This window comes from Drosophila tropicalis, unplaced genomic scaffold (genome assembly GCF_018151085.1).
Source record: "Drosophila tropicalis isolate 14030-0801.00 unplaced genomic scaffold, ASM1815108v1 contig_859, whole genome shotgun sequence".
NCBI classification, from domain to species: Eukaryota; Metazoa; Arthropoda; class Insecta; order Diptera; family Drosophilidae; genus Drosophila; species Drosophila tropicalis.
Window position 1 is genome coordinate 11623816 of NW_027173353.1, and position 13943 is coordinate 11637758.

At 39.6% G+C, this 13943-nt stretch overlaps 1 protein-coding gene across 1 annotated transcript in view; it reads left to right on the top strand.

The window, feature by feature from the left end:
- The first annotated feature begins 441 nt into the window (after window positions 1-441).
- Tl (toll like receptor) overlaps window positions 442-13943 on the top strand; it is a 46945-nt gene continuing 33443 nt past the window's right edge. Inside the window, exon 1 of the mRNA XM_068296066.1 lies at window positions 442-892. The gene's annotated coding sequence lies outside the window, so the exon portion shown is untranslated. The remainder of the gene's footprint in view (window positions 893-13943) is intronic.

A 13943-nucleotide genomic window follows, 5' to 3' on the forward strand; every position in this document is an offset into this window, starting at 1 on the left:
AATTTGGTAAACCGACTCAGGTATGAATGTGTGCACCATGGGTGAAAAATGAATTTTTCTCACATAAATACTTACGACACAGTCCAAAGGTGGCACCAAATGATAATTACGTCTTCCTGATTACGCCCTTAACTGAGATTATTTTGGAGAAAAGAGAAAAATTATTTACATATTTAGAAATATAATAAATAGTTTTGTTGATATCTCTGGGCTTATATTAAAGTTTTAAAGATTTCACCGCTCAAAATATAGAAATCAAAACTTATTGTTCCATCATCATTTTTACCCATGGTGCTGCTTACATCGCTGTAATGGAAACGAGGAGAGCCGAAAATGTGGGAGAGAAATGTGTGAGCAGTCGTCGTCGAAGACTGCTGTCGGTGGCAAAACGCCAACATATTCCATATGGGAGAGAAACAACAACAGACAGTTAACAGACTGCCTTCAGAACGTTCGGACGTCGAGCGCATAGCGAAATTTTGTTGAACGCCAAGACGGGTTCGTGTTCGTGTGTGTTTTTCGAGTGCTTGTCTTTCTGCGGTTAACAATTTGGCAATAAATCCATTCGAGCATAGAGCAATAGAGCAATAACAAATTACGAAAGAAATGTAAAACAAAAAAAAACGCAATTGAATGGAAATGTGTGAAAGTGTAGCAGCATAAATAAATACGCATTGTACAATACAAAAGCTCAGCTTGAAAGTGGAAGCAGTGCGACGGTGAAGTCGTACATACCCGCCACTTGCCTCTCTCGCTCATTATTTGTTTAAGTGAAATTTAAAAATAAGCTGCAAACATATTTGGCAAATCGGCGGGCAAAAAGAAGTAGGAACGATAACCAAAACTGGAAAGTGGAGAGCTAACCTCACCGACCACCAAAACACTTCAAACGGTAAGCATCTACAGTGCAAGTGCATACATGCGTTCAACAAGCGGTTTCTTTCCACATTGCCCTTTGAACCTCCCTTCCCCGCTCAATCGCTTTAAGCTTTTCTTGGAACTTATTTTTGCATTAAGCTTCGATTGGCGCGCGCTGGAAGCGTACGGGGGCGATCAGTTCGCTCTCATTGATCTGGCAATGTGTTTGTTGTTGCTTACTTTGAACAGTATTTTCTCTATACCCCTCTCTCCATGTCTGTGTCTATGCCTGTTTCTTTTTAACTGTAACAACAAATGTTGTTACCGTTTCACAATTTACTGTCGTCAGAGGAAAAAACACTTGTTATACATGGGAACATTACATTCATTACGTAGATAGTTTCCGCGGTTTTTGATCCCTCTGTTTCCCTAATTGCTCTCCACCTATAGATCAGTGTGTTAGTCTTTATGTGTGTGTGAATGCATTTGGCCTTGATGATGACACTTGTCAATTCTTTTTGCATTCGTAACGACACGCACTTGGCCTAAACCACCTTAGACTGGAGGGCCCAAAAGCTTAACGCTACGTGAGAAACCCGTTTGCAAAGCGACCACAGCAGAAAAAAAAGTAACTAAAATTTTATATGTGTATGAACAATAACAAAATGAAGAGCTTTGTTCAACAGGTTTTTATTTTTGTGTTCACTTGAAAAAGTGGGAATTTCTAGTTGCTATTTGCGATTTGTGTGCACTTAAATGAAAATGAATTACCCGCCGACTATTTATAGAACATTCTGATGGAGTCTTTAAGGGAATCAAGTCTAGTCAATGATTAACTGGACCTGCTATCTATCTCTCCCTTTCCAGTGTCATGTCTCCTCTCCCATTTGCGCATTAAATTGTTCCGAGACGACATTAACATTGATCTCAGTTGATAAGCTCAGGGGTCAGAATTGATTATAATATAAATTAAATTTCTCATCTCTGCAACTCTCTTTAGTTTCATTATAATCAGTAATTTTTTTTAGTGCTAGCCACAAAATAAAGCAATGAAATTGTTTTTGAATACACAAAACGATAAGCTGAAATGTATACTTAAACACATACTTTTGTATTTACATACATATGAACAGGGGCAATATAAACGAACAATACAATTTTTTAACTACATTATTTTTAGATTACTAGGTTTATTCATTTCCTATGCACAGATTGGCGTTTATATTGATAAATCCAATCCAACAACTGCGAAAAAGTATTTAGATTTTTCAAAAAAGCTAAAGGAAATTAAATATTTTAATATTTTCGAGTGTGTAAATTTTGCACATTGTTGTTTCCTTTCCTTTTGGGTCATCTTTTGTCCAGATCAAAGTAAGTCAGCCAAATAATGGAAACTTCAAAAGAAGCGAAACCTGGCCATAAAACATTTAAGTCTTAGCCTCTTAGACTGAAGGTAAAATTTGCTGCGGAAGTCATTTAACAGTCTACTTAGTTTTACTGCCAAAAAAAACCTCTTGGAGAAAAACTGAAAAGAAAAGCCAAAAGTGGCAGCCAACAGCCAGCCAAGAAGAAAACGGCAACTGAAATTGTTAAAAAGATGCTACGCTTTTGCAGTCAGTTGATTTTTTTTTGTGCTAACTTCTTGCCTTTTGTCTTGGTCACGTTAGAAAGTAGCTGTACTTGTGTTGCTCTTGCTGTTACTGTTAGTGGACCGACATGGCCGGGCGGACGGATGGACGGACTGACTGACTGCAGGCGGTAAAAGCTAAATTAAGAAGAAGAGGTGAAACAACAATTTTGCAATGACACTGCCAAAACTTATTGTTAGTAATGCCTTTTGGCTTTTGTCAGCCTTGTTTCATCTTCTTCGTCTTCTCGGTGGGCGTTTTACCTTTGATAAACAACAAAAACCTCTTCTCGACTTTCAAAAATTTCCAACTTACATAGGAAAGAAAAAAAACGCTGTTTCATGCGGGTGTTTCAGTTTTTTGTTTACCATTTTGCCAAGTGTTTTTTTTTTCGTTAGAGAGCTTCTTTTTAGTCTCAGTCTTGTGTGCTTATAATTAGCACATCTCTCCCTCTCTGTCGCTCTCCCCTCTCTCTCTCTCTCTTTCTCTCTATATATTCGCTCTTTGTGTGCAAACTTAGCTTTGGATGAGTCAGCAGCCTGTTGATATGCTCTTGTATATACAGCTTGAGCTTGCCATATCGCTTGCTGGTTCGATGACATGTGCTCAGCTGATTATAAAACACTTGCTCTCTCGCTCTCTATATGTTGATCTTCGTAGCTTTCGGTGGGTTTTTTCTTAGCCGATCTGTGACGTCCAAGCCGACCAGAGTCGTGTGGAGAGAAGAGCCAACGTGTGAGGTTTTTACGTTTCTAATAATATTCTATAGACTCGTCTGACCAGTTCAAATTAATTAATTCAATTCGAGTCAATTTATTGCATTTTTACTTGGCTTTGTGTGCAATAAATGTTGGAAAATGTGAACCCCATGGCGACATTCTTTACTCTCCCCTTCTCCAGTTGGCTTAATGCCTTCATCAGCTGCCCGGAATGAAAAATCTCATTAATTTTCCGGCCCGCACTCTCTGTGTTATTTCCACATTGTTTGCCCCTCTCTCTCTCTCTCTCTCTTTTATCATTTATTCTACCTGTATTCGCCTAGTGTGCAGCCAAGCGGACAATGCACACAACGTCGACATCGGCCTGGATGTAAGCAGAGGGGTCAGGGGTCAGGCATCAGGTTACACGTATTCCAGTTCTAGTTTCTGAACTTCATTAGCCGCAGCTCTTTTCGGTTTTTATGATCGATTGGTATCTCGAATAAAACTGCTGCTACAGCTGACACTAACTCGGAAAACTAAATGCAGACATTAAAAATTAACAAAACCAAAACTCTGATATAATAAACCAACTCTGGACAAGGCAATTAGGCCGTGGGCCAACACACATATTTTCCAATTTAAATAAAGAAACAGCAGGAGGAGAAGAAACATTAGACGCGGACGCGCCTAAATGTGGAAATTAGCGGCCACAGAGGGAAAACCGCCAGCAAAGCCAACAACAAAATACACTAAACAGACGAAAAAAAAAAAAAAAAAAGAGAAATTTAATTAAAGCAGCATAGCCAAAGAATGCAGAATAAATTTAGTCGGTCAAATTTATCCGCCCACCTGGCACCCCGCCCACATACATACATACATATATACACACTGGCTCGCCATCGCCATAAGGAGCTGGAGGAGGCAAGAAGGAAATGTGTAATTTTCACGGTCCCAAGTTGCAGGATTGCCCAGCATAATGATTAGGGTCGGTGGCCCATGGGGGCACAGCAAAGTGTGTGCTGTGCAGGGGCAGCAGAAGCACCACCACCGACATCAGCAGGTTGCCAACAAATTTTACTTTTAATTTTTCGTTGGTTCTTGCAAAGATAAAAGCATTTGTCATTAGCATAAAATGCTTAGGTTATTATTTAAGAAAAATATTTGAACTTCATTAGTAAGCAGAGATGGAGACGGTGATGGTGATGGTGATGGTGATGGCGATGGGGACGGGGACGAATGATGATGGAGGGCAGACACGGGTTTAATTAAACATTTTTAACTAATTTTCAAATATGTTCTATATAATCGAAAAGAAACATTTAAGCAATGGCTTAAGACAAGACAACAACAACAAGCGAATGAATAAAAGTTAACCCGCCTAATGGGATTTTAAGTCTTAAGAGCGATAAGTGCAGACCCCAAGATAGTTAAAGAGAGAAAGACAGAGAAAGGGGGTGTACGGGAAGTCTTTCATCGGAGGAGAAATTCCATTTATGTGGAAAAGCCCACGCTCAATAATTGATGAACAATCATTCGGTGCCTGTGTGTAAGTGGGCGTGAGAATGTATCTGTGTATGCTTGTCTGATAATAGCAGCCCACATGTGGCATAAAGGTTATCATCATCGAACAGAGAATCTTTAAGAGGTGCAACAAAAGAAAGGCAAAGAGAAAAGAGGAACCCGTCATGCTTGGTTGAACACTAAGCACTCGGTGCGCCCTTAAGGAGCAGCCAAGCCGAATAGTGGCAAGTGAAAGATGGAAGCCATCAGCCAGACATGCAGATGTAAGCAAACTGATAAACCAAAAGACACACACAAAATAGTTCAAGACGATGACCAACCACTGATAACCTTCAGCAGTCCCATGAGTAGGTGCACTCGACCAGCATTTAGGTTTGGTCAGCAGCAATTAAAGCCATTTCTCATTAATGATTGATATCCGGCTCTGCCTGGCCTGGCCTGGCCTGCCCTGGGAAACTAATGCCATAGACAAATGCCGTCCAGGAAGAACCCAAAACCCAACAAATTTACATCAATTGCATATCAGTTGAAATTTAATAGCACATTAAAACGCGGCAAGGACTAACATTTGCATGCGTAATGAGAGCGGGGTTGGATTGGATTGGGGTTCAGTCAAATTGGTGGGGACAGCTGAAATTATATAGCAATCAGAGTCGTGAAGCCCAAATGTGTCAATATGGGGCCCCAAGCCCATGACTGCGACTGTCACTGACTGACTGACTGACTGACATTTCAAATGTTCCGAGTGTTATTTTTGCCTTTATTTTATTTTGCCCTCCTTTTCTGTTAGATTTTTTTTTTTGTTTTTTTGCCCATATAAATCAATAGAAAACAGAATTATTAATGCAAACATAGACAGACACACAGGAACAGCAGAGTGACAGATGGACTGAACGACAGACAGTGGGCAGTGGGGCAAAGGGACAGGACACGAATGTGAACATGGAAATGACTGTTGGAATGTCCGTCTACAATTTGTCCAGATTGAAGCCATTAAATCAAAGTGTAATGTTTTCAGATCTCAGCAGGTCATTGGACCAAATCAGATCCAGTCATATACGTATATACCTTCAAAGCAACGTTGAGGAGGCCACAAAAGAATACATAATGAATGACAAAAATACAAAAAAATACAACGATAGTAGTGTCATAAAAATACATAAAATTGATTTGGATTTTTCGGTTTCTTGGACTTTCCAACTCTCTCTCTCTCTCTCTCTCTCTCTGACTTTCCCTAAAACTCCCATTGGCTGGACAAGTGCGTGGGTCGCATTATGATAGAATATTGATTTGGTAATGGCCAAAAAACATGGCACTTGCTTATATCAAATTCTTTTGTGCATTAATTACTGTTATTATTAGGACAATGCGCATTAATTATTAAACATTTTATGTATGTATTATTTCGTCTCTCTGTGTGTATGTGTGTGTGTGTGTGTGCATATATGGGCATGTTACCTACAGTAGATTATATCACAAGTGCCCAAGCAAAGAACATTTCATGCTTTTTAATGGTTAGACAGTTTTATGTCTCCTCCTCCTCCTGCCCTTCCTATCTTGGTAGGCCCAATTTATGGCCAGTCTGCAACATGGAAAGTTTAATGAACCGAACTTGTGCCGCAGCGGCTTAAATCCCTAAGTTTTATGGCCGGTACCCAAGTCAAAAGTTATTAAAACTGACAGCAGATACGAGACAGAGAAAGACTCTCCCCCATCCATCCAACCATCCAGAATTCTCACTAAAACCCGAAAATGTGAGTAAATGGAAAATGCTTGTGGCTTACTCATTCATGCTTCAAGATACAAATACTTAGTATGGCAAAACGGGGTCATCGACGGTTTCTCGTGATCGTGCCGCAGTGGCAACACCTTTGATGGTTAAGTTTATTGAGGAATGCATTATAATAATTCAATTAGACGGAAACCTCATGGTAATCTGTTGCTTTTGCTGTTTCCCTGCCTTGATGCGATTTTGTGGCTAACCAAATTATTGATGAATTTTCCTATTCGATTATGTTAATCGTACCCAGGAATCCCAGCGTGGGAAATGCCTGTCATTATGGCGATTCCAGGTCTTAGAAAAGATTTTCAAGCAGCTCGCTAAGCAGCTTAAATCAAAACAAGTGAGGCCAAGCAAATGGATCAAAGCATTTCCGGAAAGCCCCTCCCCCCAAAGTAACAAAAGAAAGACATCTTATGACAGCAGCCCAAGACTTTTCGTTTTTTCTTGTAATTATTTTTGCCAGGCTCGACTTCCACATCTCGCCTCCACCCTAAGGTTCATTCATGAGACAAATAGAGAAACAGAAAACAGAACGAGAAAACACAGACACGAGAAAGCATAAAAGAACTAAATGGAAAACTTTCAGCATTTGCTCGGCAAAATTAATTAAAAGATAATGATGATTCTCACTGTTTGAGTTTAGTTTTTGCCAAAATGAAAATAAGAAAATTGTGTCATAGAGCAAACAAAATGAAAGCAATTATTTGAACTGCCTGTAAGACATTTCTCTTTCGTAAAAGCCCTCTTCATTTGCTTCATTTCAGGCAACTAAGACTTGAGACCTCAATACCAAACTGAGATTCTTGAGCGATTAAAGTCGCATTCTAATGAGTTTTTTGCATGTCATCTGGTTTCCAAAGTTCTTAGACATGCTAAATATTGATCTATTATGCCAGTCGAAACGAAATGAATCAATTATACCAACTTGTTAGTTCCCCGTTTTAAATGTTCTCACTTTTTTCTATCTTTCTTGTTCTCATTCCAGGTAAGCATTTCAACACGAACAATCCCCATTGTTCATATTAAACAGTGAGTGCGAGTATATGCCAAAAAAAAAAAAAAAAATCGAATAAAGGAGTGTTGGGGCTTTTGTTTAGAACTCGAAAAGGATGCCATAAAGCTTGCCGTTCGCCATTCTCATCCTGCTTGAAACTTAATGCCATTTCAAAATGGTCTGTTCCTTTATCCAAGTTTCCATTGTGGACTCCATTTGCTCTCTGCCTCCTTTTCTATTTATGAGAATTTAACCAGCATAAAATGCATCAGGATTCAAAAAACTTTCCCACACACAAACATTCAGGTTATACCATTTGAGAGCACTTGAACAAAAAACAAAGTTGAGCCGATTTCTTTGTTTGGGATTTAAAGCAGCCATTCAGTTTTGATCAAAGAAAAGTAGCTGACATTTTAAGCCTCAACAACGAAATATCGATTAGAATTGTAATTTCAATTATCATTGTAAAGATTTACTCCGAAAATGACAAAGGACTGTGATGAGTAGGAGGGGGAGAGTGGGAGTGAGGAAAACGTGAATTGCATAAAACTCAACACTAAATAGCCCAAAAATTGCTGACGCTGTCAAATGGGGAGTCCCTTTCAGACGTCGATTGTCGATTGATGCGCCAATAAAACGAAATAAAACAAAATTAATGAGCTTCAGCATCCCTCCAACCCTCCATCTATTCCCCCCGCCAGCAACAGCCAAAAAGCCAAGCAACGACAATACAAAACAGAATAGAGGAAAATAAATTAAATTAAGCGCTTGTTTCTCAGGATTTTCGGGGCCCAAAAACGAAGATGTATGGCATTTTAAAAAGTTTTTAGCCCAATTTAGCCCAGTTGATTGTAAATAAGCAGACACACACACACACAAACTCCCTTTGATGGGCGGGAGAAGACGGCAAGACGAGAGACACAACTCAGACGACGTCTTAAAAGCAAAGCAAATCGAAAATCGTGACAGGAATGCATGAGAGTTTGCCCCAGGCTAAGACTAGATGGAGAATTTCAGGCTTATTTATTCTTAGATCGGCCTTAATTGCAACACACACACACTCTCTCACATACAATCACCAGTAAACTGGTGTACACATTTGATTTAATCAAACGCAGTCATTGATTTTCTTCTATGTGTGTGATATACCCAGGGCCGGATTTAGGTTTTTACCTGTGAATAAAGAGTTTGCGGAAAGGGAGTAAAGCCGGTAAAAGTCATGTTGTGCAGGGAGAGGGTAGGTCACTTGTTACCTTTGGCTTATTTTTTGCTGGTATCTATAGTTTAGCGTTAGTTAAGCATTCTTTTCAGACATATTTATCTATGACTTGAAGTAGCGACAACGATGCATTCAGCCATATCCGCTTACACATCCGATATCCGGCACAATTTGAATTGAACATCATCAATTCCGAGTCTTACCCTTTTAAACAAAATTGAAACTATTTAATACCTAATAGATACTTATTTTATGATAGGGATCAGGCTTCTATAAAATTCGAAAAACTTGACAAAACAGCTCAAAATCCGAACCTGTTTGAAGTTCGAAATTTTTCTTTCAAAGCATTGAAATTGAAATTGCTTTTTATTTAAAGCAAAAGTAAAACATTTTCCATTAATTGTGCCAGGAGGCAGAACCGCAAAACAGCCGCAAAGAATTTTATTTATTTATATGATGAAGCTTGATAAAATAAAAAAAAAAAAAAAAAAGTGTCAAACGAGGCAAAAGAAGGAACTGAAGAACTGCGATGGGACGCTGACTCTCTCTCTCTCACTCCTGTCTCTTTCCTTTCGTTTTACTTTTGGTTTTTTCCTTGCTGGTTTTTCATGTAGATTTCATTTGCGACAAGCTGCCGCGCGACATACACACACTCGCACACACAGGGACAAATTGAATTTTGCATGTATTTTTAATATATAGCAAGCGGCAGAACACCACAAGCAAGCAAGAGCAACAGCAACAATAAGAGGGAAAGGACTTGTTTGCCTTTGCGCCCAAAAAGTCTGCTTGAATCCTTGAAGAGGGTTTCGTGGAAAATACACTCTAAGAAAAGCAAACTGTCACTCAAAATGAAAACAAAGGGGGAAAAACGGGGACAAGAGAAGAGCAATTCGCATTTGACTGAAATCAAGCTTAATGAAAAGTTTACATCAAGTGAAACATTGAATTCAGAATGAATATCTTTTTTATTATTTATGGCGTGTGTTTTTCGTTTTTGCCCAGTGTAAGGCGTTATGCTTGGGCAAATTGAAAACTCTACCTTTCAACCAATACAATGTATGGCAAAGATGTATTGGACTAGGCCTAGAGTGGGTAGGGGCCATTAGATCGGAGAACACAACGAAAGGAAAAAATGAAAAACATATTGAATTTTCACTTGTCACTTTGACTTGTTTTCTGTGTGGCCTTTTGTGTTTGTTATTATTTATTTATTTTTATCGTCTTTGAGACACCTCTCCCCGCGCCACACACCCCCACAGCTTCCTACAGCTTCACCTTCACTTCGATCCCCTCGTTTTATGTTCTAATAAAACGAAAGAAAATATTTGTTAACATTTTTATGCAAATCAATGGCTTCGTCTTGGGGGTAGGCCACAGCAAACCAGCGAAATTCATAATATCATTTTTGACTTGCTGACAGGAGGACACAATGCGTGGCAGGGTGGGGGATGTGCAGGGACTTTTGTGACAGGACAACTTGACAGCCATAAAACATCAAAAAGTTATCGCTGATTTTGTCATCCCTCTGCTGGGTCCACCCCCCCCACCCTCCTGTTGGCCGCGGGCATGCACAATCAAAAGGGGACAACATGTAAGAAACGGTTTACAGAAATTTTAAATCGAGAAAAAAGAAAAAAACCAAGAAAACTTTTAACTCTGACTCTGACTTTCGTTTGCTCCTCTTTTTTGTTTTTTGTTTTCATCATGAGCAGTGAAATGCATAAAGTTTTCTTTCTTCCTCTCGCTCTCCCTTTCCCACTCTATATGTTTGTCTCCTTTTTTTCTTGTTTTCTTTTTATTTTTTCTGCACAAAAGTTGGTTTTGTTGGATTTTGTTTGTTTGTGTCGCTAAAGGGTCGTCGACAATGCGAAAAAAGGGAGTCAGTTCAGCGAGGGATTGGAGCAGAGGAGTTGGTTAGATGGGAAGATGGTTAGATGGTTGGGAAAGTTTTCCTTCTTCTCGCTTGCTGGGATTTTCTTGGGGTATTAGCGTTGTTAGCCCCACGTTTTGCGTTTGTTATGCTTGATTTTGCTTTGCCTCTGTCTCCATCGCAGTCTCAGTCTCAGCCTCTCTTTGCTTTTCACTTTCCTTCGTGATGGCGTGAAATTTGCTCGTGTGCCGTCAGTTGAGAAAAGAAACAAAACGAAGGAATGGTTGGAAGGAATCCAGGGGCAAAAAACGCGGTCTCAGTGTGTATGCGCTTGCGGTTAAAGGCGAAACCAATTTGTAGATTTGAAAAGTTTACTTCAAAAACTGTTAACAAGGCACTTTGAATATTTCGTAGAACTTGCCGAAAAGTGAAGACAGCCAAAGTTGGCAGTTGACGTACTTGCTGCCTTTTTTATTAGCTGTGAAAAAAAGCTGGTAATAAGTTGACTGTTGTAAAAGTTGGCATACAAAACTTGACATGATAGCAATTGACAAGGCAGCAGGAGAACCCGAAAAGAATGTTGGCCAAACAAAAAAAATAAAAAAAGTAATATTATTCACAGCGGGTTTTAGGAGACTGACACCTCGACTTTGTCAATAGCCCCGGACTAACACACACATATTTCGCACACCTTTCTTCTTCGGAATGAAACCTATATAATTCTTGTTTTCAATTCACATGCATTGTATTGCCATGCCAACGCAAAAGGGTGGAAAAACATGGGCGAGAACATGCAAATAATCCAAGGCCTTGCAGTAGAGAGAGAGAGAGATTTAAGATTCACCGAAACGATAAATTGCGGTAAAAGGTGTTTCTCATTCATCCTTGCAGCAACAAAGATTCGCTATCTAAAGTAGGTTGCTATGTGCAGGCTGTTTGTCCTCCGATAACCACAATCTTTAGGCAACTTGTGTGTTTGCTGTACGCATTCAAAGAAAAAAACATGATTTTTAACTGCTAAAACTGAATGCCACACATACACACACACACACACACACAGCACACCATACAATATCCTTGTGTGTATGTCTGTTGCATGGGATAAAACTGAAATGAGATTTCCCTATAGATATGCGACTCGACTCGGGTACATTCAGGTGATGCGGCATATGAGAAATTCTCAATTTGAATGCAAACATGTTGGATTATTATGATTTTCTTTTTAGCTACGAACCGTTGGCAGTTTTTCTTGTTAGCTTACTCTCTTTTATCATTTTTCTCTCGTTTTCTTGGTTTTTTGTATTTGTGCCATGTACCTACTACCTATCTACCTACCTAGTACAACCCACTACAGGATTGTTCGTTACGTTACGTTTCGTTTTCGGCTTTCCCTCTTTATTTTATCTTTCCTTTTCCATCCTCTGTGCTGCTGTGACAAGTATTAAGTGCAATCAAAAGAAGATTTACAAGCATCATGAATGAAATATTTGCACCATATGCTACACACAAACATACCACACCAGGAAATCCTATCTGCATCTGCATCTACATCTACATTGGAATGACTGTGACTACACACACACACACACACACACACACACACATACAAATGGGGGTAGGGGAGTGTGAGCTTGCATAAAAATCCATTTGACATGGTTGATATTTATGAATGCGACCGTTCGCGCAGCACATTGTGCACAAGAGCATCTTGTTTCATGCCAATCTTGATTAGCCAGGTGAGTTTAATTATTGATTATGGCACGTAGCAAGAGCAGATAAACTTCTCTTGAATAAAGAGAGGTCAGCCAAGTGCCTTCAAGTGAAAGGATGTTGTTGTTGAAAACCTGATATGAAAAAAACAGAAGATTAGTTGACGCTGTGAAAGCAAACTCCATGAGTTCGTGCAACATTTTCCCAGGGCAGCCAAACAGAAAAAACAGATCTCATTTACTGCTGCTGCTGCTGCATGACTTTTGCTCTAACCTTTCCCACAATTGTTTGCCTCAAATTGCATAGACAATTGCCCAAAATACATAGACAGAGCTCCATACGCGAGCTTGCTCCAGCTTCAGTTGATTGGCGCAACATTTGCGCATATTCATGATGATGATGACATATGCGCATGCATAACTAAGCAGGCCATAGCCACAGCAATACCAAGAGAAACACGCTTGAGAGCCTCAGATACAGAGTCAGTCTGTGATTTGGCAACTTTGGTTAGTAGCTCTAGTGGATATGCCGACGATTAAGATGCGCCAGCTGGCTGGCTTACATTAAATTGACTTTTTGCTATGTAATTGATCGCTTTTCAATGCACAACCAGACAAGGAAAAGGAGCTAGGGGGACAATATGCGGCCGCCCTTTGACACTTTACTAAAATTAACGATCTGGCAAGCCGCAAAAACGTTGCCAGTTAATAAAGGCGCTTCATTCTCCCTCCCTGCTGCTTGATTACCTGAGTGCGATTGGCAAGTTTCGGTTTCACATTTATGAATGACTTACAGATATCGATTTTTTGACGTTAGACACTTTGGATTGATTCATTAGGCCATCTTGAGATAATTGATTGGCTTAGATAGTGCAGTTGGTAACGAATTGTATAAGTATTAAAGGCGAGTTCAAGTTAAACGAAGATGGTTAATACACTTTCGCACATAATTCAAAAGCATTTGAGAAATCGATTTGTAAAACCCTTAAAAAAGGTTAAAGTCAAACTTTGGGAAATAACTTTCGCATCATTGCAAGCCAAATTATGTGTACATACAGGAGAGTGTGTGTTTGTGTGTGAGAGCGTATCAGCGGCTGTTTTAACGGCCAGCTCATAAAATGGCAGTTAAAAATGGGCACAAAACGGCAGTAAAAATCGATGCAGGCCAGACCACATATAAAATATCGCTATAAACGTATGTGTTTGTTGTGTTTGAGCCTGTGTGTTTAAGTGTGTTTGTATGTGTGTGTATTTATGACCAATTTGCCAGAGTGCTTAAAAGTGTAAACAGTGCCCACACACAAACCATTCTGCAATACCAACAGCAACACCAAAATGTATGCTAAGGTGAAAAGGAAAAGCAAAACAAATATTACGCATACGCCGTGTTAATTTGCATTGTTATCAAAAGCTGCCACTGCCGCGAGTTTCGTTGCTTCTTGCTGGAGGCTGGAGCATGGCAAAACAAAGCAAGGGCATTCTCAAATACCCATACAAACACACACACACACACAAACACATAACCAAATACAGAAACGGGACCCAATGCGTATACGTAACTTTATACGCCGTGCCTTCGGACCAGACCAGACCAGACCAGACGCTTCGCCATTCCATCTGGTGGTTGGCTTTTTTGGGTTTATATGCCGTATGTGTA